The sequence below is a fragment of the Schistocerca cancellata genome, chromosome 1 (genome assembly GCF_023864275.1).
Source record: "Schistocerca cancellata isolate TAMUIC-IGC-003103 chromosome 1, iqSchCanc2.1, whole genome shotgun sequence".
NCBI lineage: Eukaryota > Metazoa > Arthropoda > Insecta > Orthoptera > Acrididae > Schistocerca > Schistocerca cancellata.
In genome coordinates, this window is record NC_064626.1 from 113,393,144 (window position 1) to 113,417,888 (window position 24,745).

Consider the following 24,745-nt stretch of genomic DNA (forward strand, 5'->3'; position numbering starts at 1 on the left):
TTTTAAAATAGCGTTTCCTCTCACAGCGCCATCACGCTTTGAAACACTTCCGCAGCTAACAGGTCGATTGATAATGTCCGTCGTTTCGTTTCAGGTTGTCAGTAAGTGCGTATTTTCATATCGTCGTCATACCTGTGATACCTGTAAACACTCAGAAACGCCAACTTTCTCAACTATTACACCTGTATGTGGTGAGAGTGATTTTGCCCCAGTGAGTAAAACGTGTACCTCTGGTGGGACTCGAACCCACAATCCCCAGTTTAGGAGACCGATGCCTTATCCATTAGGCCACAGAGGCTGACTGGCGTTAAGCTGGCGGGGTGCTTGCTCAAATCAACACTTGCCAAGTGTACCCTTCCTGATGCGCTACTCTATGTGTGCAGAGAGTCAGGACGTCGCATGAGCCTTTCCTGTGTGCCTGTACATACTCAGACGTATCGAAGTCCAGGCACCTACTTTCTGCTGGCAATTCTTATACCTGCCGTCTTAGGCTATTCCCTTTCTGAACTCCAAGTCCTGCACACAAGAGAGTTAAGTGACTATTCATATGGGTCATACTGTTTACCAACAAGTAATTTTAAAATAGCGTTTCCTCTCACAGCGCCATCACGCTTTGAAACACTTCCGCAGCTAACAGGTCGATTGATAATGTCCGTCGTTTCGTTTCAGGTTGTCAGTAAGTGCGTATTTTCATATCGTCGTCATACCTGTGATACCTGTAAACACTCAGAAACGCCAACTTTCTCAACTATTACACCTGTATGTGGTGAGAGTGATTTTGCCCCAGTGAGTAAAACGTGTACCTCTGGTGGGACGTGAACCCACAATCCCCGGTTTAGGAGACCGATGCCTTATCCATTAGGCCACAGAGGCTGACTGGCGCTAAGCTGGCGGGGTGCTCGCTCAAATCAACACTTGCCAAGTGTACCCTTCCTGATGCGCTACTCTATGTGTGCAGAGAGTCAGGACGTCGCATGAGCCTTTCCTGTGTGCCTGTACATACTCAGACGTATCGAAGTCCAGGCACCTACTTTCTGCTGGCAATTCTTATACCTGCCGTCTTAGGCTATTCCCTTTCTGAACTCCAAGTCCTGCACACAAGAGAGTTAAGTGACTATTCATATGGGTCATACTGTTTACCAACAAGTAATTTTAAAATAGCGTTTCCTCTCACAGCGCCATCACGCTTTGAAACACTTCCGCAGCTAACAGGTCGATTGATAATGTCCATCCGTTTCGTTTCAGGTTGTCAGTAAGTGCGTATTTTCATATCGTCGTCATACCTGTGATACCTGTAAACACTCAGAAACGCCAACTTTCTCAACTATTACACCTGTATGTGGTGAGAGTGATTTTGCCCCAGTGAGTAAAACGTGTACCTCTGGTGGGACTCGAACCCACAATCCCCAGTTTAGGAGATCGATGCCTTATCCATTAGGCCACAGAGGCTGATTGGCGTTAAGCTGGCGGGGTGCTCGCTCAAATCAACACTTGCCAAGTGTACCCTTCCTGATGCGCTACTCTATGTGTGCAGAGAGTCAGGACGTCGCATGAGCCTTTCCTGTGTGCCTTTACATACTCAGACGTATCGAAGTCCAGGCACCTACTTTCTGCTGGCAATTCTTATACCTGCCGTCTTAGGCTATTCCCTTTCTGAACTCCAAGTCCTGCACACAAGAGAGTTAAGTGACTATTCATATGGGTCATACTGTTTACCAAAAAGTAATTTTAAAATAGCGTTTCCTCTCACAGCGCCATCACGCTTTGAAACACTTCCGCAGCTAACAGGTCGATTGATAATGTCCGTCGTTTCGTTTCAGGTTGTCAGTAAGTGCGTATTTTCATATCGTCGTCATACCTGTGATACCTGTAAACACTCAGAAACGCCAACTTTCTCAACTATTACACCTGTATGTGGTGAGAGTGATTTTGCCCCAGTGAGTAAAACGTGTACCTCTGGTGGGACTCGAACCCACAATCCACAGTTTAGGAGATCGATGCCTTATCCATTAGGCCACAGAGGCTGACTGGCGTTAAGCTGGCGGGGTGCTCGCTCAAATCAACACTTGCCAAGTGTACCCTTCCTGATGCGCTACTCTATGTGTGCAGAGAGTCAGGACGTCGCATGAGCCTTTCCTGTGTGCCTGTACATACTCAGACGTATCGAAGTCCAGGCACCTACTTTCTGCTGGCAATTCTTATACCTGCCGTCTTAGGCTATTCCCTTTCTGAACTCCAAGTCCTGCACACAAGAGAGTTAAGTGACTATTCATATGGGTCATACTGTTTACCAACAAGTAATTTTAAAATAGCGTTTCCTCTCACAGCGCCATCACGCTTTGAAACACTTCCGCAGCTAACAGGTCGATTGATAATGTCCGTCGTTTCGTTTCAGGTTGTCAGTAAGTGCGTATTTTCATATCGTCGTCATACCTGTGATACCTGTAAACACTCAGAAACGCCAACTTTCACAACTATTACACCTGTATGTGGTGAGAGTGATTTTGCCCCAGTGAGTAAAACGTGTACCTCTGGTGGGACTCGAACCCACAATCCCCGGTTTAGGAGACCGATGCCTTATCCATTTTTTTTTTTTTTTTTACCTTTGCCTTTCGCGGGGAAGCGCTCTACCATTTTTTTTTTTTTTTTTTTTTTTTTTTTTTTTTTTTTTTTTTTTTGTGGGTCTCCTTCCTCCCCTTCAACCCATCCTGTACGCTCGCCAAGTGTTGCCTTCTCGGCCCGGCTTCTCCGCCTTTAAGATTGAATGTAACTTGATGATGTGGAAACGCGCTTCTTCTGAACGACGAACGAAGTATGCACCTTCTGTTGCCTTTGTTTGCAACATGGCTTGAATAAAAATAAATGTAAATTCCATTGAGAAGGCAGTCTCATAATTGTTGTGGAAATGTAACTGCATCTGTAAATTTCGTTCTCCGCGCGTGGAAAAACGGAAAGAAGCAAACTTATTATTGCTGATAAATATAATTTCCTTTTTCAGAAGGTAATGAAGTAAAATAGGCTTCTTCTGCTTGATTTTACACTTAAGTAACATAAATGTGTCTTCTTGTGAAAAGAAAAGGAAAGAAAAACAGAAAATAAATAAATGGCGGATACCAGTTTCATCACTGTGTTTCCCCGAAACCAAAGTAATAGAGACACATAGGCTTAATTGGTCTATACTGATGATCTTCGCTGACTACTTTCTGTTGGAAATCCTCCTCCTGCTACGTGAAGAACAAACTTTAACCAAAAATCATTCGTCTAATATACGAAATGCTTGGATGTGCAATGTCAATTACGCATTTCTAATGGTTACAGGATTGTTTTAGTTAAAAAGTTTGCGTAATTTTCTTTGTATTTTTTAGTACACATCAACTTGTGGTGCTCAGTTGTAAGGTATACCCAGAAGTCTTCCCTATTGCTTGATTCTTTTGTTAGGACGTAATGCATCGTTTGGCCTTTCAACCAGTTAATTGCATTTCGTTTTGTTTTAGGGTAAGGTATACCGTCAGGGTTTAAAAATTCAGCTGTCGTAACGGCATTGGGCGTAGTTCTGCTGACGCTCGCTATCTTTTGTCTTATGTAGAGCCATATTTCTGTTACCCTGTCACACAGCAATCTATGCTCTTCGGTATCTGGTATTTTACATAATGGACACAGCGGTGACTCGGCCAATCGAATAGAGTGAAGTTTAGAGTTCGTCGCAATTTTTCTGTTTACAGCAAAGTACCAGGTCGATTTGACATACGTTGGCAAGTTCCGGCAGTGAATATTTTCCCATATTGTTTCCCAGTTATAACGAGGATACTTTTGTTCTACGTCGTTTCTGGGTTTGTCTTTCATCAAGTTATTATAAAGTTCTTTTACATTCATGATGTCTTTGCCAGGAATCCTTGCCTGTATATAGCTGTATTCTACGAAAAAGTATTTCAAGTGGTATAGTCCGGTGGGTATGTGTTGGACATTTATAGGTGCACTGACGTCAGCAGGAGCTATTTCGTTTAACAAATGTGCAGCAAGGGTACCACTTGGCTCTTTCCATTGTTTGTATGTGGTAGCAAGGTATAAGGCTTGCGCTTTTTTGCTGACATCGGTAAGATTTAACCCACCACATTTCGTAGGGAGCATCAGAATGTCATATTTGACTTTGAAAATACGTCCGCGGCTCACAAAGTGTCCTAGTGCAGATGCGATGCTTTTCAACAAAGTCGCAGGTGGTGGCAGAACTTGTGCTACATAATTAACTTTGGATGTGATGTATACATTTGCCACTGTTACTTTTTGAAGTTCATCGAGTTTCCTAATACTATGTGCTTGTACAGAGGCGCGTATGCTGTTAAGTAATTTTCGATAATTCGCAGCAATAGTGTGCTTGATATTTCTTTTAAAATCTATGCCGAGACATTTCATGGTTACAAGCTCGCTTAACAGATCCTGCGTTTGCGTCCCAATTCCACGGCCGATGTTGAAAATCCCCGACTTTGTTCTATTAAGTTTTGCACCAGATGCCTGTTCATATTTTGTTACTATTTGTAGTGCGCTCTGTACTTCAGCGCCATTCACGACTAGGAAGCCAACATCATCAGCGTACGCCTTGCACACGATCTTTTCTCCATGTATTTGTAGCCCTTGTAGATGTTTCATAAGGGAGGCAAGCAGGGGCTCAATGGCGATGGCGAACAGTGCCATTGACATTGGACATCCTTGCCTAATGGAGCTGGTGACGTCAATCGGGCGGCTAATGTGTCCATTGATGACAATCCATTAGGCCACAGAGGCTGATTGGCGTTAAGCTGGCGGGGTGCTCGCTCAAATCAACACTTGCCAAGTGTACCCTTCCTGATGCGCTACTCTATGTGTGCAGAGAGTCAGGACGTCGCATGAGCCTTTCCTGTGTGCCTGTACATACTCAGACGTATCGAAGTCCAGGCACCTACTTTCTGCTGGCAATTCTTATACCTGCCGTCTTAGGCTATTCCCTTTCTGAACTCCAAGTCCTGCACACAAGAGAGTTAAGTGACTATTCATATGGGTCATACTGTTTACCAACAAGTAATTTTAAAATAGCGTTTCCTCTCACAGCGCCATCACGCTATGAAACACTTCCGCAGCTAACAGGTCGATTGATAATGTCCGTCGTTTCGTTTCAGGTTGTCAGTAAGTGCGTATTTTCATATCGTCGTCATACCTGTGATACCTGTAAACACTCAGAAACGCCAACTTTCTCAACTATTACACCTGTATGTGGTGAGAGTGATTTTGCCCCAGTGAGTAAAACGTGTACCTCTGGTGGGACTCGAACCCACAATCCCCGGTTTAGGAGACCGATGCCTTATCCATTAGGCCGCAGAGGCTGACTGGCGCTAAGCTGGCGGGGTGCTCGCTCAAATCAACACTTGCCAAGTGTACCCTTCCTGATGCGCTACTCTATGTGTGCAGAGAGTCAGGACGTCGCATGAGCCTTTCCTGTGTGCCTGTACATACTCAGACGTATCGAAGTCCAGGCACCTACTTTCTGCTGGCAATTCTTATACCTGCCGTCTTAGGCTATTCCCTTTCTGAACTCCAAGTCCTGCACACAAGAGAGTTAAGTGACTATTCATATGGGTCATACTGTTTACCAACAAGTAATTTTAAAATAGCGTTTCCTCTCACAGCGCCATCACGCTTTGAAACACTTCCGCAGCTAACAGGTCGATTGATAATGTCCGTCGTTTCGTTTCAGGTTGTCAGTAAAGTGCGTATTTTCATATCGTCGTCATACCTGTGATACCTGTAAACACTCAGAAACGCCAACTTTCTCAAACTATTACACCTGTATGTGGTGAGAGTGATTTTGCCCCAGTGAGTAAAACGTGTACCTCTGGTGGGACTCGAACCCACAATCCCCGGTTTAGGAGACCGATGCCTTATCCATTAGGCCACAGAGGCTGACTGGCGTTAAGCTGGCGGGGTGCTCGCTCAAATCAACACTTGCCAAGTGTACCCTTCCTGATGCGCTACTCTATGTGTGCAGAGAGTCAGGACGTCGCATGAGCCTTTCCTGTGTGCCTGTACATACTCAGACGTATCGAAGTCCAGGCACCTACTTTCTGCTGGCAATTCTTATACCTGCCGTCTTAGGCTATTCCCTTTCTGAACTCCAAGTCCTGCACACAAGAGAGTTAAGTGACTATTCATATGGGTCATACTGTTTACCAACAAGTAATTTTAAAATAGCGTTTCCTCTCACAGCGCCATCACGCTTTGAAACACTTCCGCAGCTAACAGGTCGATTGATAATGTCCGTCGTTTCGTTTCAGGTTGTCAGTAAGTGCGTATTTTCATATCGTCGTCATACCTGTGATACCTGTAAACACTCAGAAACGCCAACTTTCTCAACTATTACACCTGTATGTGGTGAGAGTGATTTTGCCCCAGTGAGTAAAAGGTGTACCTCTGGTGGGACTCGAACCCACAATCCCCGGTTTAGGAGACCGATGCCTTATCCATTAGGCCATGGAGGCTGACTGGCGTTAAGCTGGCGGGGTGCTCGCTCAAATCAACACTTGCCAAGTGTACCCTTCCTGATGCGCTACTCTATGTGTGCAGAGAGTAAGGACGTCGCATGAGCCATTCCTGTGTGCCTGTACATACTCAGACGTATCGAAGTCCAGGCACCTACTTTCTGCTGGCAATTCTTATACCTGCCGTCTTAGGCTATTCCCTTTCTGAACTCCAAGTCCTGCACACAAGAGAGTTAAGTGACAATTCATATGGGTCATACTGTTTACCAACAAGTAATTTTAAAATAGCGTTTCCTCTCACAGCGCCATCACGCTTTGAAACACTTCCGCAGCTAACAGGTCGATTGATAATGTCCGTCGTTTCGTTTCAGGTTGTCAGTAAGTGCGTATTTTCATATCGTCGTCATACCTGTGATACCTGTAAACACTCAGAAACGCCAACTTTCTCAACTATTACACCTGTATGTGGTGAGAGTGATTTAGCCCCAGTGAGTAAAACGTGTACCTCTGGTGGGACTCGAACCCACAATCCCCGGTTTAGGAGACCGATGCCTTATCCATTTTTTTTTTTTTGTTTGTGCCTTAACCACGTTTTTTGAAACGCTCTAACCAACCCCTTTTTTATTTTTTATTTAATTTTTTTTTTAATTTTTTTAATTTTTTTTTTTATAAAGAAAACGAAAAAGTTGCATTGAACACGAAAAAGAACCAGTTCCGTTAACATGGCAAGTGTTCATTTTGCCATTTTTAATTTTTTATTGTTTTTTTTATTGTATTGTTTTTTTTTTGTTTTTATTTTTTTTGTTTTTTTTTATTTTTTAAATAATGAAAGAAGGAAGTGAAATTGAAGAACCTCTTCGGGAATAGAATGGCTGACATTCTAAATGCAGCTGCTATTGGTGATTCTGCAGTATGTATAGCTGTTTCGGGGTTCTGATGAGGCCTTCACGGCTACCGAAGCGGCCACGGGGCACACGAAGTCCCCACCGTACTTCACCCTCACCAGCAGTCCCCTACTTTAGCACGTTTCGTCCTAGGATGATTTTACCGTGACATCTTAACCTATTCCCTGTTTGTGAAACAGGATTCGTAACATATTTCCAAAATTCTTCTTATGATCTTGTTGCTTGTGTAATTTATAGTATTCCCCACAGAGATATGTCCGGTAGTCCGTGATATTATCGTCACCTTTCGAGTTGACAACGTAACTCACGTAGTTCCCAAGAAGCCATAATATGGCATTATTTTTCGGTGCAGGGAAAAATACCTTGTCCGGGAAAAAAATAAGTTTCAAATTGAGCTCCCTCCCATCGCTGCGGGTCAGGAAGGCGATCTGCTGCTTGACCTCTTGCCATATATCTTTATACCCCCTGCAGACAAAGCGGTGATCCAACGTGTCAGTTTCGTTACATTTCTGACAAGTGTTTGTGTCACTGAGACCAATAGAATGAAGTTTTTCATTAGTACTTATGACGTTATTCACCACTCTGTACCATGCCACCTGAACTTCCGTTGATAGTAACTTGTTGTTGATATTGGTCCATATAGTTTTCCAGGCTCTGTTCGGGTTCTTGGCCTGTGTCTTATTGTAATTGGCCGCCGTTCGTAAACTGTTAATGATATAGCGACAGTTTCTCTTGCGTTTATCCCGTACTATGCAGCGCATGTAGCTTAATTCAAAGTAGAAGAATCTAATATGTTTTAATTTATAATTGATCTGACTTATATCTATAGGCGGTTGGAAGCTTTGTGGTTTAAAAAAAGTGAATAATTGAGCTGTTAGGCCGTCTGGATGACTTTCAATAACTTGCAAAGACCGCTTAAGAAATAAGGCAGTAGATCTTTTGTGGACATCTGTGAGGCCAAGGCCTCCCTCTTCCGGTGGTAAGGTCAACGCGTCCACAGCAACTCGAAAGATATTCCCGTGCCAAATGTAGCTACAAACGGTCGACATTATCGCTTTAGCTATTCCTTTTGGTATTGGCAAAATCTGGCCGATGTAAGTTGCCCTGGATAAAACCGCTATATTTATCAACTTAATTTGTTGCTTGATGTTGACGTCCCTCATATGATTTAAAATGAGCGTGCCACGGATCTTATCGAGGACAGTTCTCCAGTTAGATGCGATTATCCGAAGAGGGCAGCTGTAGAGAGTAACTCCCAGGGCTGTATGCCGGTCCACACTCTTAGCCCAAGTGATGGTGACGTCAGATAGTCCGTGCAGATTTAGAAAAACACTCTTCGTGTCATTTATTCTCGCACCCGAGGCCGTGCAGTACAACTGCAAGTGTTCTGTTAACCGTGCGATGTCTGCGGCGCTGCGAATTATCACTCCTACGTCATCTGCGAATGCATTCGTCACTTGTTTCATGCCTGACACTAGCAAGCCCTCTAAGACGTCATCTAACCTCCTTAAAAGTGGTTCCAAGGCAACTACATATAACATCATCGACAATGGACTCCCCTGAGGGACTCCACTGGCTACGGGAATATCTTTAGTGCGATGACCATTAATAGTTACTTTCGTTGATAAACCATTTAAGATGTTGGCTAAAACGTTCACATTACCATCAGAAAACCCCATGTAGGTCATAGTTTTCAGAAGATATGCGTGATTGACCCTGTCAAATGCCTTGCTAAAGTCGATAAAAGCCAGACCACCATTTGCTGTTGTATTTGCAAAAATGGAAGCTATGTCCCTGTACGCACTTACAGTTGTAAAGATACTGCGCCCTGGAAGACAAGTCTGATGACTACCGATGATCTTTCCTAAAATCGGTTGCAGTCTCTCTTTAAGAACCCTAGCGACTATTTTGTAGTCAGAATTCAAGAGGCTTATGGGCCGTGTCTTTGTAATATCCTTTAGACCTGTGGTCCTGCCCTTTGGAATTAACACTGTTATGCTCTGTTTGAAGGCCACTGGGACATCCTCCCCATGAAGAATTTCGTTTATCATGTCCGTGAATTCATTGCCTATAATGTGCCAGTACGTTCGGTAAAACTCCAGTGGCAGCCCATCTGGACCTGGTGACTTCTTGGAAGGTGAGCACCTAATTACGTCAAAAACGTCATCCTTGGTGAGGGCAGCATAGAAGTTGCGGTTGTCCTCTTCCGTTATAGTGGTCTCTAGGCCTGTTGATGATAAGAGGTCTCTTACAGCATTGTCGTCTATCTGATTGACACTATATAGGGAATTGTAAAAACGATACGCCTCGTCGATCATGTCTTTCTGGGTGGTGAGGACTCTCTGATCTTCGGCTCTGAGAGACCCTATAAAATTTCGTCGCCTTTGTTTGGCGTGTTGTATGAGGTGATATATTGAGGCATTTTCGTCTGCCACAATACTGTGTGAGTGCGATCTGATTTTTAATCCTTCTAGCTGTGATCTCTTAATATTGAGGAGCGCTGCTTTTGTTTTGTTGATCTGTATGAGAATGTCCTGGGACAGTGGCTCCTCGTAAAGATCACGTAAGCAGGCGTAGTGGAACTCTGTTGTGTGTCTTATCCACCTCATCCTCTCCTTGCTAAACGCTATCAGAGTCGCCCTTAATTTTTTCTTCGCCACAGCGGTCCACCATTCAACGGTGGACCGATGTTTGTGACGCACTCGTAAGGCGGCCCGCCAAGTCTCTTGTATTTCTGCAGCTAAGGCGTTCTCGAATAGCACGCTTATATTCAGTTTCCAAAAGGGCCTGCCCCAGTAAGCTGACTGTTTGCTTAACCGTATGCTGCACTTGACGCCTAGGTGGTCGGAAATAAAGGTAGGTATTACTTCAATGCCAACAACATCATGTTCTAAAGTAGATGATACATAAAATCGGTCAATCCTACTTTGGGACCTGCTACTAAAGTAAGTAAATTTGACCAATGTAGGAAATTTCAGTTCCCAAGCATCTGTCCATTTCATGTGCGACACTAAATACTGGAGCTCCTTGGACTTATTAAAATTTGGCCGTTGGTCCTTGTCATTAAGTACGCAATTCCAGTCACCTCCAAGCAGAACCTTAGCAGGGTTGTCCTGAAGTAGAATTAAGATATCACTTTTGTAAAACGTGGCCCTTTCTTCTCGTGCATTATTGCCTGATGGTGCATAAACATTTATAATAGCTGTATTATGGATGTTACACCGAATGCCCCTCCCAGAGTCTAATTTACAAATGTCTGTCATTTCAATGCCCTCTCTGGCAAGAATAGCCGTCCCACAACTACGTTCGGCAGCGACATTTAAAATAGCATGGAATCCTGGGATATGAAGGTCGCGAATCAGCACTTCCTGTAAAAGGGCAATATCGGTGTCCGACTGATAGATAAAATCTTGAAGTGCGGCTACTTTAGTTGCATTTTGAATTTTGTTAATATTTAATGTGGTCACATTATAGGTTTGGAGCATGGTCCAGATAGTTCAGGTAAGTTTATTGACTGCGCAACATTTTCATATGGAATCTGTCCGTCGTCATCAGTCCCTCGTTTAGTCGCAAGGCGATCTTAACAACTCTATTAATAAAAAAGGTCTTCTTCCTGACTTGTGTCATCATCCTTGTTATCTACACCCTGATCTGCGCCATCGTCTGCCCAATTGACTGGTGCTGCTGGTGCGTGTTGACCTGGCAATGAACCATCTTCTGGAGCTATGTTCGTGAGCCCAATTTGCGATGGGTGGTGGTCACCCCCCGGGTCTTCTTGCCTTGCCGTTCTGTCTGGGTTCCCAGTAGTCCCTACTGGCTCCAGATCTTCTGCCTTCTGATCCTTGTGCTGTAGATGTTTCAGCTTTTCCCTGAGAGCTGGGGCCAAAGTCTCTGCCGCTTGGTGTGCCAAACGACGCTTTTTTGACTTCTTCCTCCTCCGCAGGGATCCCGTAGGAGACAAGTCAGGAGAATGTTCTGGTGGTTCGGTGGAAGAAGACAGTGGTGAGAGCGGTTCTGCCGTTATCTCAGAGTTCCTCGTGTGAATTTCTCGAAGAACCTCAGCTGGGGGTTCCTTCACTTCCGCATTTGTCGGGTGGGGTTCCCGAGGTTGTCCTCCTTGCATTTCCGGGTGGTGTACGGCTCGGTTACGGACACCAGCGTCGCCATCACTGGACATTCTTTCAGCTCGTTCGCCCTGTGCGTCGGGCGGGAGGTCGAGTAATTTGGCGACTTCCGTCGGTGACCTGGTAGATTCTTGGGACACTTCGTGTCTCTGCGAGTCCAAAGATGGCTGTTCAGTACCTAGTTCTGCGCATGACTGTATCCTCTCCCGCAGTTCCGTTTGTCTGACGTCCGGACCACTTATCGCAGATGTATCGTCGCAATAGGGCCGAACAGCAGCTGCTCGGTCGTCCACAGAGGCGATCAACTCTGGGGCGTTTGTGGCGGCCGCAGGCGCTGCGAGTCGTTCAACGTGCTCAACTGTTGTCGTTTCTGCAGATTGTTGGCCGTACGTGGCAGCCGCATACGTTAACGGAAGGCTGACAGCAGCGCCAGGAACTGCAGCCTCCCCGCTCGGTAGCTGGGGGACACGCCGTTTACTACATTCACTACGTATGTGCTCTGGTGAGTTACACAAAGCACATGTCTTGGGTTGACCGTCGTAGATAACTATGGCGCGGTGTCCGCATACATTTATATATGACGGTATGTGCCTTTGAAGATCTATCTTTACTTGACGCACTCCGTTCAGGACGGGAAACATATGTGGCTCCGACCATTTTTCTGCAACGTTCGAAAGAACACGGCCATACGGTCGAAGGATTTTATTAATGTCCTCTGCAGAAACCTCAAACGGCAACTCAAAGACCCGAACGGTACGTATGCCTAAACCGGCGTGTGAGACAGAAACATCACTCACTGTACCGTCGGAATGTTTAAACTTCAGTACTCCACCACACTTATCCATGATAGAGACACACAAATCTGGGTTAGTCAGTTTGACAAAAGCCGCGTTGGAAACGAACGATAAATGCACACCTATTATGTCATTGCCAGTAATCTTAACAGCATCGAGTAACCACTGCTTTACTTCATATGCCTTAGGCCTCAAGAAATTTCGGTCGAAAGTAAATTTAATCGTGTCTTTCCTCATTACAGTAATCGCGTTCATTTTATCTTGAAATCAGTAAACATAGCCTGACTCACAAAGGTAACGAAGTGACTAACCTCGTGACACCAAACAGCCGGTGTTTACTTCAAGACGCCAAGCCAGCCGCCACACGTCCGTCCCGCGCCGCGGGTCCATTAGGCCACAGAGGCTGACTGGCGTTAAGCTGGCGGGGTGCTCACTCAAATCAACACTTGCCAAGTGTACCCTTCCTGATGCGCTACTCTATGTGTGCAGAGAGTCAGGACGTCGCATGAGCCTTTCCTGTGTGCCTGTACATACTCAGACATATCGAAGTCCAGGCACCTACTTTCTGCTGGCAATTCTTATACCTGCCGTCTTAGGCTATTCCCTTTCTGAACTCCAAGTCCTGCACACAAGAGAGTTAAGTGACAATTCATATGGGTCATACTGTTTACCAACAAGTAATTTTAAAATAGCGTTTCCTCTCACAGCGCCATCACGCTTTGAAACACTTCCGCAGCTAACAGGTCGATTGATAATGGCCGTCGTTTCGTTTCAGGTTGTCAGTAAGTGCGTATTTTCATATCGTCGTCATACCTGTGATACCTGTAAGCACTCAGAAACGCCAACTTTCACAACTATTACACCTGTATGTGGTGAGAGTGATTTTGCCCCAGTGAGTAAAACGTGTACCTCTGGTGGGACTCGAACCCACAATCCCTGGTTTAGGAGACCGATGCCTTATCCATTAGGCCACAGAGGCTGACTGGCGTTAAGCTGGCGGGGTGCTCACTCAAATCAACACTTGCCAAGTGTACCCTTCCTGATGCGCTACTCTACGTGTGCAGAGAGTCAGGACGTCGCATGAGCCTTTCCTGTGTGCCTGTACATACTCAGACATATCGAAGTCCAGGCACCTACTTTCTGCTGGCAATTCTTATACCTGCCGTCTTAGGCTATTCCCTTTCTAAACTCCAAGTCCTGCACACAAGAGAGTTAAGTGACAATTCATATGGGTCATACTGTTTACCAACAAGTAATTTTAAAATAGCGTTTCCTCTCACAGCGCCATCACGCTTTGAAACACTTCCGCAGCTAACAGGTCGATTGATAATGGCCGTCGTTTCGTTTCAGGTTGTCAGTAAGTGCGTATTTTCATATCGTCGTCATACCTGTGATACCTGTAAGCACTCAGAAACGCCAACTTTCACAACTATTACACCTGTATGTGGTGAGAGTGATTTTGCCCCAGTGAGTAAAACGTGTACTTCTGGTGGGACTCGAACCCACAATCCCCGGTTTAGGAGACCGATGCCTTATCCATTAGGCCACAGAGGCTGACTGGCGTTAAGCTGGCGGGGTGCTCACTCAAATCAACACTTGCCAAGTGTACCCTTCCTGATGCGCTACTCTACGTGTGCAGAGAGTCAGGACGTCGCATGAGCCTTTCCTGTGTGCCTGTACATACTCAGACATATCGAAGTCCAGGCACCTACTTTCTGCTGGCAATTCTTATACCTGCCGTCTTAGGCTATTCCCTTTCTGAACTCCAAGTCCTGCACACAAGAGAGTTAAGTGACAATTCATATGGGTCATACTGTTTACCAACAAGTAATTTTAAAATAGCGTTTCCTCTCACAGCGCCATCACGCTTTGAAACACTTCCGCAGCTAACAGGTCGATTGATAATGGCCGTCGTTTCGTTTCAGGTTGTCAGTAAGTGCGTATTTTCATATCGTCGTCATACCTGTGATACCTGTAAGCACTCAGAAACGCCACCTTTCACAACTATTACACCTGTATGTGGTGAGAGTGATTTTGCCCCAGTGAGTAAAACGTGTACCTCTGGTGGGACTCGAACCCACAATCCCTGGTTTAGGAGACCGATGCCTTATCCATTAGGCCACAGAGGCTGACTGGCGTTAAGCTGGCGGGGTGCTCACTCAAATCAACACTTGCCAAGTGTACCCTTCCTGATGCGCTACTCTACGTGTGCAGAGAGTCAGGACGTCGCATGAGCCTTTCCTGTGTGCCTGTACATACTCAGACATATCGAAGTCCAGGCACCTACTTTCTGCTGGCAATTCTTATACCTGCCGTCTTAGGCTATTCCCTTTCTGAACTCCAAGTCCTGCACACAAGAGAGTTAAGTGACAATTCATATGGGTCATACTGTTTACCAACAAGTAATTTTAAAATAGCGTTTCCTCTCACAGCGCCATCACGCTTTGAAACACTTCCGCAGCTAACAGGTCGATTGATAATGGCCGTCGTTTCGTTTCAGGTTGTCAGTAAGTGCGTATTTTCATATCGTCGTCATACCTGTGATACCTGTAAGCACTCAGAAACGCCAACTTTCACAACTATTACACCTGTATGTGGTGAGAGTGATTTTGCCCCAGTGAGTAAAACATGTACCTCTGGTGGGACTCGAACCCACAATCCCCGGTTTAGGAGACCGATGCATTATCCATTAGGCCACAGAGGCTGACTGGCGTTAAGCTGGCGGGGTGCTCACTCAAATCAACACTTGCCAAGTGTACCCTTCCTGATGCGCTACTCTACGTGTGCAGAGAGTCAGGACGTCGCATGAGCCTTTCCTGTGTGCCTGTACATACTCAGACATATCGAAGTCCAGGCACCTACTTTCTGCTGGCAATTCTTATACCTGCCGTCTTAGGCTATTCCCTTTCTGAACTCCAAGTCCTGCACACAAGAGAGTTAAGTGACAATTCATATGGGTCATACTGTTTACCAACAAGTAATTTTAAAATAGCGTTTCCTCTCACAGCGCCATCACGCTTTGAAACACTTCCGCAGCTAACAGGTCGATTGATAATGGCCGTCGTTTCGTTTCAGGTTGTCAGTAAGTGCGTATTTTCATATCGTCGTCATACCTGTGATACCTGTAAGCACTCAGAAACGCCAACTTTCACAACTATTACACCTGTATGTGGTGAGAGTGATTTTGCCCCAGTGAGTAAAACGTGTACCTCTGGTGGGACTCGAACCCACAATCCCCGGTTTAGGAGACCGATGCCTTATCCATTTTTTTTTTTTTTAATTCATTTTGTTCGTTTTTGTTCGTTGTATCTGCTCGGGGCGGACGTCGCAAGACGCCCGTAAAGTTCATTGATGATCTATTAACTCAGTTTTTTTTTATTACAGAGGGCAGCTAACCCTCTGTCCGAACACGCTGAGCTACCGTGCCGGCATTTTTTTTTTTTTTAATGGAAATTAGGCCACAGAGGCTGACAGGCGTTAAGCTGGCGGGGTGCTCACTCAAATCAACACTTGCCAAGTGTACCCTTCCTGATGCGCTACTCTACGTGTGCAGAGAGTCAGGACGTCGCATGAGCCTTTCCTGTGTGCCTGTACATACTCAGACATATCGAAGTCCAGGCACCTACTTTCTGCTGGCAATTCTTATACCTGCCGTCTTAGGCTATTCCCTTTCTGAACTCCAAGTCCTGCACACAAGAGAGTTAAGTGACTATTCATATGGGTCATACTGTTTACCAACAAGTAATTTTAAAATAGCGTTTCCTCTCACAGCGCCATCACGCTTTGAAACACTTCCGCAGCTAACAGGTCGATTGATAATGGCCGTCGTTTCGTTTCAGGTTGTCAGTAAGTGCGTATTTTCATATCGTCGTCATACCTGTGATACCTGTAAGCACTCAGAAACGCCAACTTTCACAACTATTACACCTGTATGTGGTGAGAGTGATTTTGCCCCAGTGAGTAAAACGTGTACCTCTGGTGGGACTCGAACCCACAATCCCCGGTTTAGGAGACCGATGCCTTATCCATTAGGCCACAGAGGCTGACTGGCGTTAAGCTGGCGGGGTGCTCACTCAAATCAACACTTGCCAAGTGTACCCTTCCTGATGCGCTACTCTACGTGTGCAGAGAGTCAGGACGTCGCATGAGCCTTTCCTGTGTGCCTGTACATACTCAGACATATCGAAGTCCAGGCACCTACTTTCTGCTGGCAATTCTTATACCTGCCGTCTTAGGCTATTCCCTTTCCGAACTCCAAGTCCTGCACACAAGAGAGTTAAGTGACAATTCATATGGGTCATACTGTTTACCAACAAGTAATTTTAAAATAGCGTTTCCTCTCACAGCGCCATCACGCTTTGAAACACTTCCGCAGCTAACAGGTCGATTGATAATGGCCGTCGTTTCGTTTCAGGTTGTCAGTAAGTGCGTATTTTCATATCGTCGTCATACCTGTGATACCTGTAAGCACTCAGAAACGCCAACTTTCACAACTATTACACCTGTATGTGGTGAGAGTGATTTTGCCCCAGTGAGTAAAACGTGTACCTCTGGTGGGACTCGAACCCACAATCCCCGGTTTAGGAGACTGATGCCTTATCCATTAGGCCACAGAGGCTGACTGGCGTTAAGCTGGCGGGGTGCTCACTCAAATCAACACTTGCCAAGTGTACCCTTCCTGATGCGCTACTCTACGTGTGCAGAGAGTCAGGACGTCGCATGAGCCTTTCCTGTGTGCCTGTACATACTCAGACATATCGAAGTCCAGGCACCTACTTTCTGCTGGCAATTCTTATACCTGCCGTCTTAGGCTATTCCCTTTCTGAACTCCAAGTCCTGCACACAAGAGAGTTAAGTGACAATTCATATGAGTCATACTGTTTACCAACAAGTAATTTTAAAATAGCGTTTCCTCTCACAGCGCCATCACGCTTTGAAACACTTCCGCAGCTAACAGGTCGCTTGATAATGGCCGTCGTTTCGTTTCAGGTTGTCAGTAAGTGCGTATTTTCATATCGTCGTCATACCTGTGATACCTGTAAGCACTCAGAAACGCCAACTTTCACAACTATTACACCTGTATGTGGTGAGAGTGATTTTGCCCCAGTGAGTAAAACGTGTACCTCTGGTGGGACTCGAACCCACAATCCCCGGTTTAGGAGACCGATGCCTTATCCATTAGGCCACAGAGGCTGACTGGCGTTAAGCTGGCGGGGTGCTCACTCAAATCAACACTTGCCAAGTGTACCCTTCCTGATGCGCTACTCTACGTGTGCAGAGAGTCAGGACGTCGCATGAGCCTTTCCTGTGTGCCTGTACATACTCAGACATATCGAAGTCCAGGCACCTACTTTCTGCTGGCAATTCTTATACCTGCCGTCTTAGGCTATTCCCTTTCTGAACTCCAAGTCCTGCACACAAGAGAGTTAAGTGACAATTCATATGGGTCATACTGTTTACCAACAAGTAATTTTAAAATAGCGTTTCCTCTCACAGCGCCATCACGCTTTGAAACACTTCCGCAGCTAACAGGTCGATTGATAATGGCCGTCGTTTCGTTTCAGGTTGTCAGTAAGTGCGTATTTTCATATCGTCGTCATACCTGTGATACCTGTAAGCACTCAGAAACGCCAACTTTCACAACTATTACACCTGTATGTGGTGAGAGTGATTTTGCCCCAGTGAGTAAAACGTGTACCTCTGGTGGGACTCGAACCCACAATCCCCGGTTTAGGAGACCGATGCCTTATCCATTAGGCCACAGAGGCTGACTGGCGTTTAGCTGGCGGGGTGCTCACTCAAATCAACACTTGCCAAGTGTACCCTTCCTGATGCGCTACTCTACGTGTGCAGAGAGTCAGGACGTCGCATGAGCCTTTCCTGTGTGCCTGTACATACTCAGACATATCGAAGTCCAGGCACCTACTTTCTGCTGGCAATTCTTATACCTGCCGTCTTAGGCTATTCCCTTTCTGAACTCCAAGTCCTGCACACAAGAGAGTTAAGTGACAATTCATATGGGTCATACTGTTTACCAACAAGTAATTTTAAAATAGCGTTTCCTCTCACAGCGCCATCACGCTTTGAAACACTTCCGCAGCTAACAGGTCGATTGATAATGGCCGTCGTTTCGTTTCAGGTTGTCAGTAAGTGCGTATTTTCATATCGTCGTCATACCTGTGATACCTGTAAGCACTCAGAAACGCCAACTTTCACAACTATTACACCTGTATGTGGTGAGAGTGATTTTGCCCCAGTGAGTAAAACGTGTACCTCTGGTGGGACTCGAACCCACAATCCCCGGTTTAGGAGACCGATGCCTTATCCATTAGGCCACAGAGGCTGACTGGCGTTAAGCTGGCGGGGTGCTCACTCAAATCAACACTTGCCAAGTGTACCCTTCCTGATGCGCTACTCTACGTGTGCAGAGAGTCAGGACGTCGCATGAGCCTTTCCTGTGTGCCTGTACATACTCAGACATATCGAAGTCCAGGCACCTACTTTCTGCTGGCAATTCTTATACCTGCCGTCTTAGGCTATTCCCTTTCTGAACTCCAAGTCCTGCACACAAGAGAGTTAAGTGACAATTCATATGGGTCATACTGTTTACCAACAAGTAATTTTAAAATAGCGTTTCCTCTCACAGCGCCATCACGCTTTGAAACACTTCCGCAGCTAACAGGTCGATTGATAATGGCCGTCGTTTCGTTTCAGGTTGTCAGTAAGTGCGTATTTTCATATCGTCGTCATACCTGTGATACCTGTAAGCACTCAGAAACGCCAACTTTCACAACTATTACACCTGTATGTGGTGAGAGTGATTTTGCCCCAGTGAGTAAAACGTGTACCTCTGGTGGGACTCGAACCCACAATCCCCGGTTTAGGAGACCGATGCCTTATCCATTAGGCCACAGAGGCTGACTGGCGTTAAGCTGGCGGGGTGCTCACTCAAATCAACACTTGCCAAGTGTACCCTTCCTGATGCGCTACTCTACGTGTGCAGAGAGTCAGGACGTCGCATGAGCCTTTCCTGTGTGCCTGTACATACTCAGACATATCGAAGTCCAGGCACCTACTTTCTGCTGGCAATTCTTATACCTGCCGTCTTAGGCTATTCCCTTTCTGAACTCCAAGTCCTGCACACAAGAGAGTTAAGTGACAATTCATATGGGTCATACTGTTTACCAACAAGTAATTTTAAAATAGCGTTTCCTCTCACAGCGCCATCACGCTTTGAAACACTTCCGCAGCTAACAGGTCGATTGATAATGGCCGTCGTTTCGTTTCAGGTTGTCAGTAAGTGCGTATTTTCATATCGTCGTCATACCTGTGATACCTGTAAGCACTCAGAAACGCCAACTTTCACAACTATTACACCTGTATGTGGTGAGAGTGATTTTGCCCCAGTGAGTAAAACGTGTACCTCTGGTGGGACTCGAACCCACAATCCCCGGTTTAGGAGACCGATGCCTTATCCATTAGGCCACAGAGGCTTACTGGCGTTAAGCTGGCGGGGTGCTCACTCAAATCAACACTTGCCAAGTGTACCCTTCCTGATGCGCTACTCTACGTGTGCAGAGAGTCAGGACGTCGCATGAGCCTTTCCTGTGTGCCTGTACATACTCAGACATATCGAAGTCCAGGCACCTACTTTCTGCTGGCAATTCTTATACCTGCCGTCTTAGGCTATTCCCTTTCTGAACTCCAAGTCCTGCACACAAGAGAGTTAAGTGACAATTCATATGGGTCATACTGTTTACCAACAAGTAATTTTAAAATAGCGTTTCCTCTCACAGCGCCATCATGCTTTGAAACACTTCCGCAGCTAACAGGTCGATTGATAATGGCCGTCGTTTCGTTTCAGGTTGTCAGTAAGTGCGTATTTTAATATCGTCGTCATACCTGTGAGCACTCAGAAACGCCAACTTTCACAACTATTACACCTGTATGTGGTGAGAGTGATTTTGCCCCAGTGAGTAAAACGTGTACCTCTGGTGGGACTCGAACCCACAATCCCCAGTTTAGGAGACCGATGCCTTATCCATTAGGCCACAGAGGCTGACTGGCGTTAAGCTGGCGGGGTGCTCACTCAAATCAACACTTGCCAAGTGTACCCTTCCTGATGCGCTACTCTACGTGTGCAGAGAGTCAGGACGTCGCATGAGCCTTTCCTGTGTGCCTGTACATACTCAGACATATCGAAGTCCAGGCACCTACTTTCTGCTGGCAATTCTTATACCTGCCGTCTTAGGCTATTCCCTTTCTGAACTCCAAGTCCTGCACACAAGAGAGTTAAGTGACAATTCATATGGGTCATACTGTTTACCAACAAGTAATTTTAAAATAGCGTTTCCTCTCACAGCGCCATCACGCTTTGAAACACTTCCGCAGCTAACAGGTCGATTGATAATGGCCGTCGTTTCGTTTCAGGTTGTCAGTAAGTGCGTATTTTCATATCGTCGTCATACCTGTGAGCACTCAGAAACGCCAACTTCCACAACTATTACACCTGTATGTGGTGAGAGTGATTTTGCCCCAGTGAGTAAAACGTGTACCTCTGGTGGGACTCGAACCCACAATCCCCGGTTTAGGAGACCGATGCCTTATCCATTTTTTTTTTATTTTTTTTTTTGTTTTTTTTTCATATTTTTTGCTCTACCAACTTTTTTTTTTGTTATTTTTTTTTTATAGTACAAGCACTGCAACGCACAAGGGAACCTCTTTTTTTTTTTTTTTTTTTTTTTTACCTAGTAATTGATATATGGAAAAATACAAACGAAAGGAACAACATCCGCTAGGTTTCTTGGGGATTCGAACCCGGGTTCTCAAAGTCGTAGCCAGTTACCTTGGCCGTTTCTTTTATTTTTTTTAAATTTTTTTATTTATTTTTATTTTTTTTTGAATTTTTTTTTTTTTAAATTGTAAATGATGGAAAAGGCGTCTTTCAGTTACGACAAACAAAATTAGAATGGACATCCATATCAACAAAGAAAACAAGAGTTCCTTCTAAACTATGAAATAGAATTTGAAACCAATAGTGTGATGATAGATAATAAAGAAAGAAAAATGTAACCAAATCCCGCACGCCATTCCATGTGCATGGCCCATCTGCATACAGGTTCCATGTTCCAAATTGGTACAGCAATTCTCAGCGTGTGGAGCCCCATGAAGGCGATCATCCTCTGCCCGGTACTCCCCAACTGTGAGGGGGGTTATCGAAGACACTGCGCAAATAGTTCGCAAATAGTTGTCGGTATCGGGGTGTACACTCAAGTGTGCTATGACTGTTCTGGAGAAATTGCCAGTAATCAAGCACCATCTTCTCATCATTTTGAAAGAGGTAGTATATGGACATGCCTTTAAACCATGTGAGAGCATGAGTCTTCGCAGGTGGGAAATAAGTATCCTCTGGACAAAGGAGGAGCCGTGGCTCAATTGTGCGAGGCGCGATACGTAGGTAGCAGGCGAGGATCTTCTGCACTAGCAGCCATACCTCTAACGCCGATCCACATGTTAAACGGTGTTCGTCAGTATCCACGAGGTGGCAATGTGGACAAAGGGGGGAATCCGCCATCCCAATAGCGTGCAGCCTTTGTCGTGTGACAACCTTCCCGTTCACCACCTGGTACCACGCGGCTCGTACCCGCGTGGGGAGGAACGACTTCTGGACCGCTCTCCACACTGCAGGCCATAGGGTCGTAGGACTCTTCCTCTCAATCACATTGCGAGGGGTGGACCTTAGCAGCAGTTTGTAAAAGTCTCTCGCCTTGGGAGTGCGAGTGTTGGGAAGATCTGGGTGCACGTAACTATACTCAAGAATAAATGCCGAGAGGTGCGAGAGTGAGGGTGTAATGTGTGCAACCGTGACAGGTGGCATAAGAGACGCCGGCAGCAATTCCTCTAACAGACGACCCGTAAGGGAAGCATCTTGGTGGGTCCACAATTTCATCATTGTGCACAAGTATAATGCTGTAGCCCTCGCTCGTACATTTATAAGTCCCAGTCCGCCATCAAGCGGAGGGAGGGTGAGTGTTTCGTAGCGGACTTTGAATAGGTGTCCGGCGGTAAGGTAATACCCAAACGCTGCTTGCAGTCTGTGTGCCATCGCTGTCGATATCGGTAGGACCTGGGCCATGTGGATCATCTTAGTCGCCACGTGAAGGTTGAGGTATTCCACACGCTGTAGGAGGTCCATCCGTCGAAGTAAGTTCCGGCGAACTTCTGTGCGTATTGCCTGTAGTAATCGTGCATAGTTCATGGCAGCCGTGCGGCGCACATCCTGTGTAAATGTTATGCCCAAGAACCGGATCTTGTTAACTAGTGGGAGTGGGGCTAAAGCGTCGGCCTGTAGACCTCTCCCAATGGGCATCGCTGCCGACTTGGCCACATTCATGCGGCTGCCCGCTGCCAAACCATAGCGATTGACCCATTGTATCACCGAGCGTACCTCCTCATCAGATCGGACAAGTAACAGAAGGTCATCAGCATATATTCTGCACTGAAAGGTATGATCCCTCAATGAAACGCCCGAGAGCCTGTTTTTCAACCCTCCGACAAGTGGTTCGAGTGCGATCGCGTAAAGAATCATGGAGAGTGGGCATCCTTGGCGAACTGACCGTCGGATCGGAAAGGGACCCGCAATCCGTCCATTCACCAGTACACGGGATGCAGCTCCACGGAAAAGGCGCTGAAAGATGTCGATAAAGTCAGGCGGGTAGCCCATGCGGGCCATTACGGACAGAAGGAACTTGTGGTGAACTCTGTCGAAGGCGTGGTCGAAATCAATGGAGATCAGAGCAGCTCGAAGGCGACAGGATGTGGCGATGGCTATTAAATCCCTGCATTCACTGGTTGCCGTTTGCATGTTGGTCAGTCCACCCTGTGTCGTTTGCTCCATTGAGAGGAGCAGGGGCAGAACCTTCTTTATGCGGCTGGCGAGTAATCGGGCGAAGATTTTATAGTCCGAGTTAAGCATTGTAATGGGCCTGTAGTCCTCGACCGTCCGACCTCTGGAAGGCTTGTGTATCGGTATAAGGAGACCTTCCACGAATGCAGGTGGCACGTGGGAACCAGGGGTTATCAGTTCTTGGTACATGATGATCCATCGGGGCATCATGAGATCGTGGAAAGTACGATAAAACTCGAGCGGCAGTCCGTCTGGCCCGGGAGATTTGTTGAGTGCTCCCTTGTTAAGCGCGTCCTCGATGTCGTCTCGTGTAATTCCACCTAAAAGCGTCGCCGCTGCTGCATTGTCGAGGGTGTGCGACACATGCTGCAGTATGTCGTGATCGTCCGCTTCCTCGTCCTCTGTATTCACCTCGTCGTAAAACCGGCGATAGTGATCTGCGAAGGCTTCTGTAACCGCCGCCTGAGTCGTTACGACCCTGCCACCTGGCAATACGAGGTCCGTGATCAGCTGCTGTCGGCGTCGGCGGCTGTCGAGCACGATGTGATGCATAGACGGGTTTTCTCCTTCCACTCGGTCTTGACGTCGCGATCGCACTACGACCCCCTCCAAACGTTTCCTCGTAAGAGACAATATTTTACCTTTAATTCGGCGGCTTTCCATTTGTCGGTTTGGAGATGGTGGTTGGCTGTCGAGTTCGCGAAGCATCGTGTAATAAAAGTCCAATGTGTGACGATGCCAAGCTGCGGTATCTTTTCCGAATTGAGTTAGCACACGCCGAAAAGCTGGTTTTGCACAGTCCACCCACCATGCTAGAGTCGATGGGTATCGGGGAAGACGACGTTCGCAATCCAGCCATGTGTTGGCGATAATCTGACGGCATTCCGGGGCTTGAAGATGTGCCACATTCAGCTTCCAGGGTCCTCGGCTGCGCCATATCCGCTGCTGTTGTAGAGTGAGTGTGCATATGAAAGCGCTATGATCGGAGAAGGCAAGCGGCCAACGTTCGGCGTCCAATACTCCCGGTGCTAGAGCTCGTGAGACATAAATGCGGTCTAGGCGACTGGCTGAGTGACTAGTAAGGTATGTCGGACCGGGACGGTCACCGTGCACTGTCTCCCACGTGTCGGTGAGAAGCAGGTCTCGAACCAGGAGCCGAAGTTCTTGACAAGTCGAGAAATGTGGGACTTGGTCTTTGGGGTTGAGCACACAGTTAAAATCGCCGCCGAAGATATATTGCTCGAAGCTGCTGATAAAGAGGGGGGCGATATCCTCCGAGTAGAACAGCGATCGTTCGCGGCGTTGGTCAGTTCCTGATGGAGCGTAAATGTTAATGATGCGCGTGCCCAGTGCTGTGATCGCCAACCCCCTTCCTGACGGAAGGTAAGTCACTTCTTCGATGGCAATTCCGTCGCGCACTAGTATTGCCGTACCACTGCCATTCCGGTCCGCCGGTGACACATATGTCACATAACCGTAGAAAACGGGGAGGGCCGCTATATATACTTCT

The 24,745-nt window shown here is 46.4% G+C and overlaps 16 non-coding genes across 16 annotated transcripts; all 16 read right to left on the bottom strand.

Moving 5' to 3' along the window:
- Positions 1 to 225: 225 nt before the first annotated feature.
- Trnar-ccu (transfer RNA arginine (anticodon CCU)) lies at positions 226 to 298 on the bottom strand. Its single transcript has one exon. It is a non-coding gene; the product is annotated as a tRNA-Arg (tRNA).
- Positions 299 to 800: 502 nt separating this feature from the next.
- On the bottom strand, positions 801 to 873 carry Trnar-ccu (transfer RNA arginine (anticodon CCU)). Its single transcript has one exon. It is a non-coding gene; the product is annotated as a tRNA-Arg (tRNA).
- A 4,408-nt stretch (positions 874 to 5,281) lies between these two features.
- On the bottom strand, positions 5,282 to 5,354 carry Trnar-ccu (transfer RNA arginine (anticodon CCU)). The gene has a single exon. It is a non-coding gene; the product is annotated as a tRNA-Arg (tRNA).
- Positions 5,355 to 5,858: 504 nt separating this feature from the next.
- Positions 5,859 to 5,931, bottom strand: Trnar-ccu (transfer RNA arginine (anticodon CCU)). Its single transcript has one exon. It is a non-coding gene; the product is annotated as a tRNA-Arg (tRNA).
- Positions 5,932 to 13,235: 7,304 nt separating this feature from the next.
- Trnar-ccu (transfer RNA arginine (anticodon CCU)) lies at positions 13,236 to 13,308 on the bottom strand. The gene has a single exon. It is a non-coding gene; the product is annotated as a tRNA-Arg (tRNA).
- A 502-nt stretch (positions 13,309 to 13,810) lies between these two features.
- Positions 13,811 to 13,883, bottom strand: Trnar-ccu (transfer RNA arginine (anticodon CCU)). The gene has a single exon. It is a non-coding gene; the product is annotated as a tRNA-Arg (tRNA).
- A 502-nt stretch (positions 13,884 to 14,385) lies between these two features.
- Trnar-ccu (transfer RNA arginine (anticodon CCU)) lies at positions 14,386 to 14,458 on the bottom strand. Its single transcript has one exon. It is a non-coding gene; the product is annotated as a tRNA-Arg (tRNA).
- A 502-nt stretch (positions 14,459 to 14,960) lies between these two features.
- Trnar-ccu (transfer RNA arginine (anticodon CCU)) lies at positions 14,961 to 15,033 on the bottom strand. The gene has a single exon. It is a non-coding gene; the product is annotated as a tRNA-Arg (tRNA).
- Positions 15,034 to 16,299: 1,266 nt separating this feature from the next.
- On the bottom strand, positions 16,300 to 16,372 carry Trnar-ccu (transfer RNA arginine (anticodon CCU)). The gene has a single exon. It is a non-coding gene; the product is annotated as a tRNA-Arg (tRNA).
- A 502-nt stretch (positions 16,373 to 16,874) lies between these two features.
- Positions 16,875 to 16,947, bottom strand: Trnar-ccu (transfer RNA arginine (anticodon CCU)). Its single transcript has one exon. It is a non-coding gene; the product is annotated as a tRNA-Arg (tRNA).
- A 502-nt stretch (positions 16,948 to 17,449) lies between these two features.
- Positions 17,450 to 17,522, bottom strand: Trnar-ccu (transfer RNA arginine (anticodon CCU)). The gene has a single exon. It is a non-coding gene; the product is annotated as a tRNA-Arg (tRNA).
- A 502-nt stretch (positions 17,523 to 18,024) lies between these two features.
- Positions 18,025 to 18,097, bottom strand: Trnar-ccu (transfer RNA arginine (anticodon CCU)). Its single transcript has one exon. It is a non-coding gene; the product is annotated as a tRNA-Arg (tRNA).
- A 502-nt stretch (positions 18,098 to 18,599) lies between these two features.
- Trnar-ccu (transfer RNA arginine (anticodon CCU)) lies at positions 18,600 to 18,672 on the bottom strand. Its single transcript has one exon. It is a non-coding gene; the product is annotated as a tRNA-Arg (tRNA).
- Positions 18,673 to 19,174: 502 nt separating this feature from the next.
- Positions 19,175 to 19,247, bottom strand: Trnar-ccu (transfer RNA arginine (anticodon CCU)). The gene has a single exon. It is a non-coding gene; the product is annotated as a tRNA-Arg (tRNA).
- A 502-nt stretch (positions 19,248 to 19,749) lies between these two features.
- Trnar-ccu (transfer RNA arginine (anticodon CCU)) lies at positions 19,750 to 19,822 on the bottom strand. Its single transcript has one exon. It is a non-coding gene; the product is annotated as a tRNA-Arg (tRNA).
- Positions 19,823 to 20,315: 493 nt separating this feature from the next.
- Trnar-ccu (transfer RNA arginine (anticodon CCU)) lies at positions 20,316 to 20,388 on the bottom strand. Its single transcript has one exon. It is a non-coding gene; the product is annotated as a tRNA-Arg (tRNA).
- Positions 20,389 to 24,745: the final 4,357 nt, after the last annotated feature.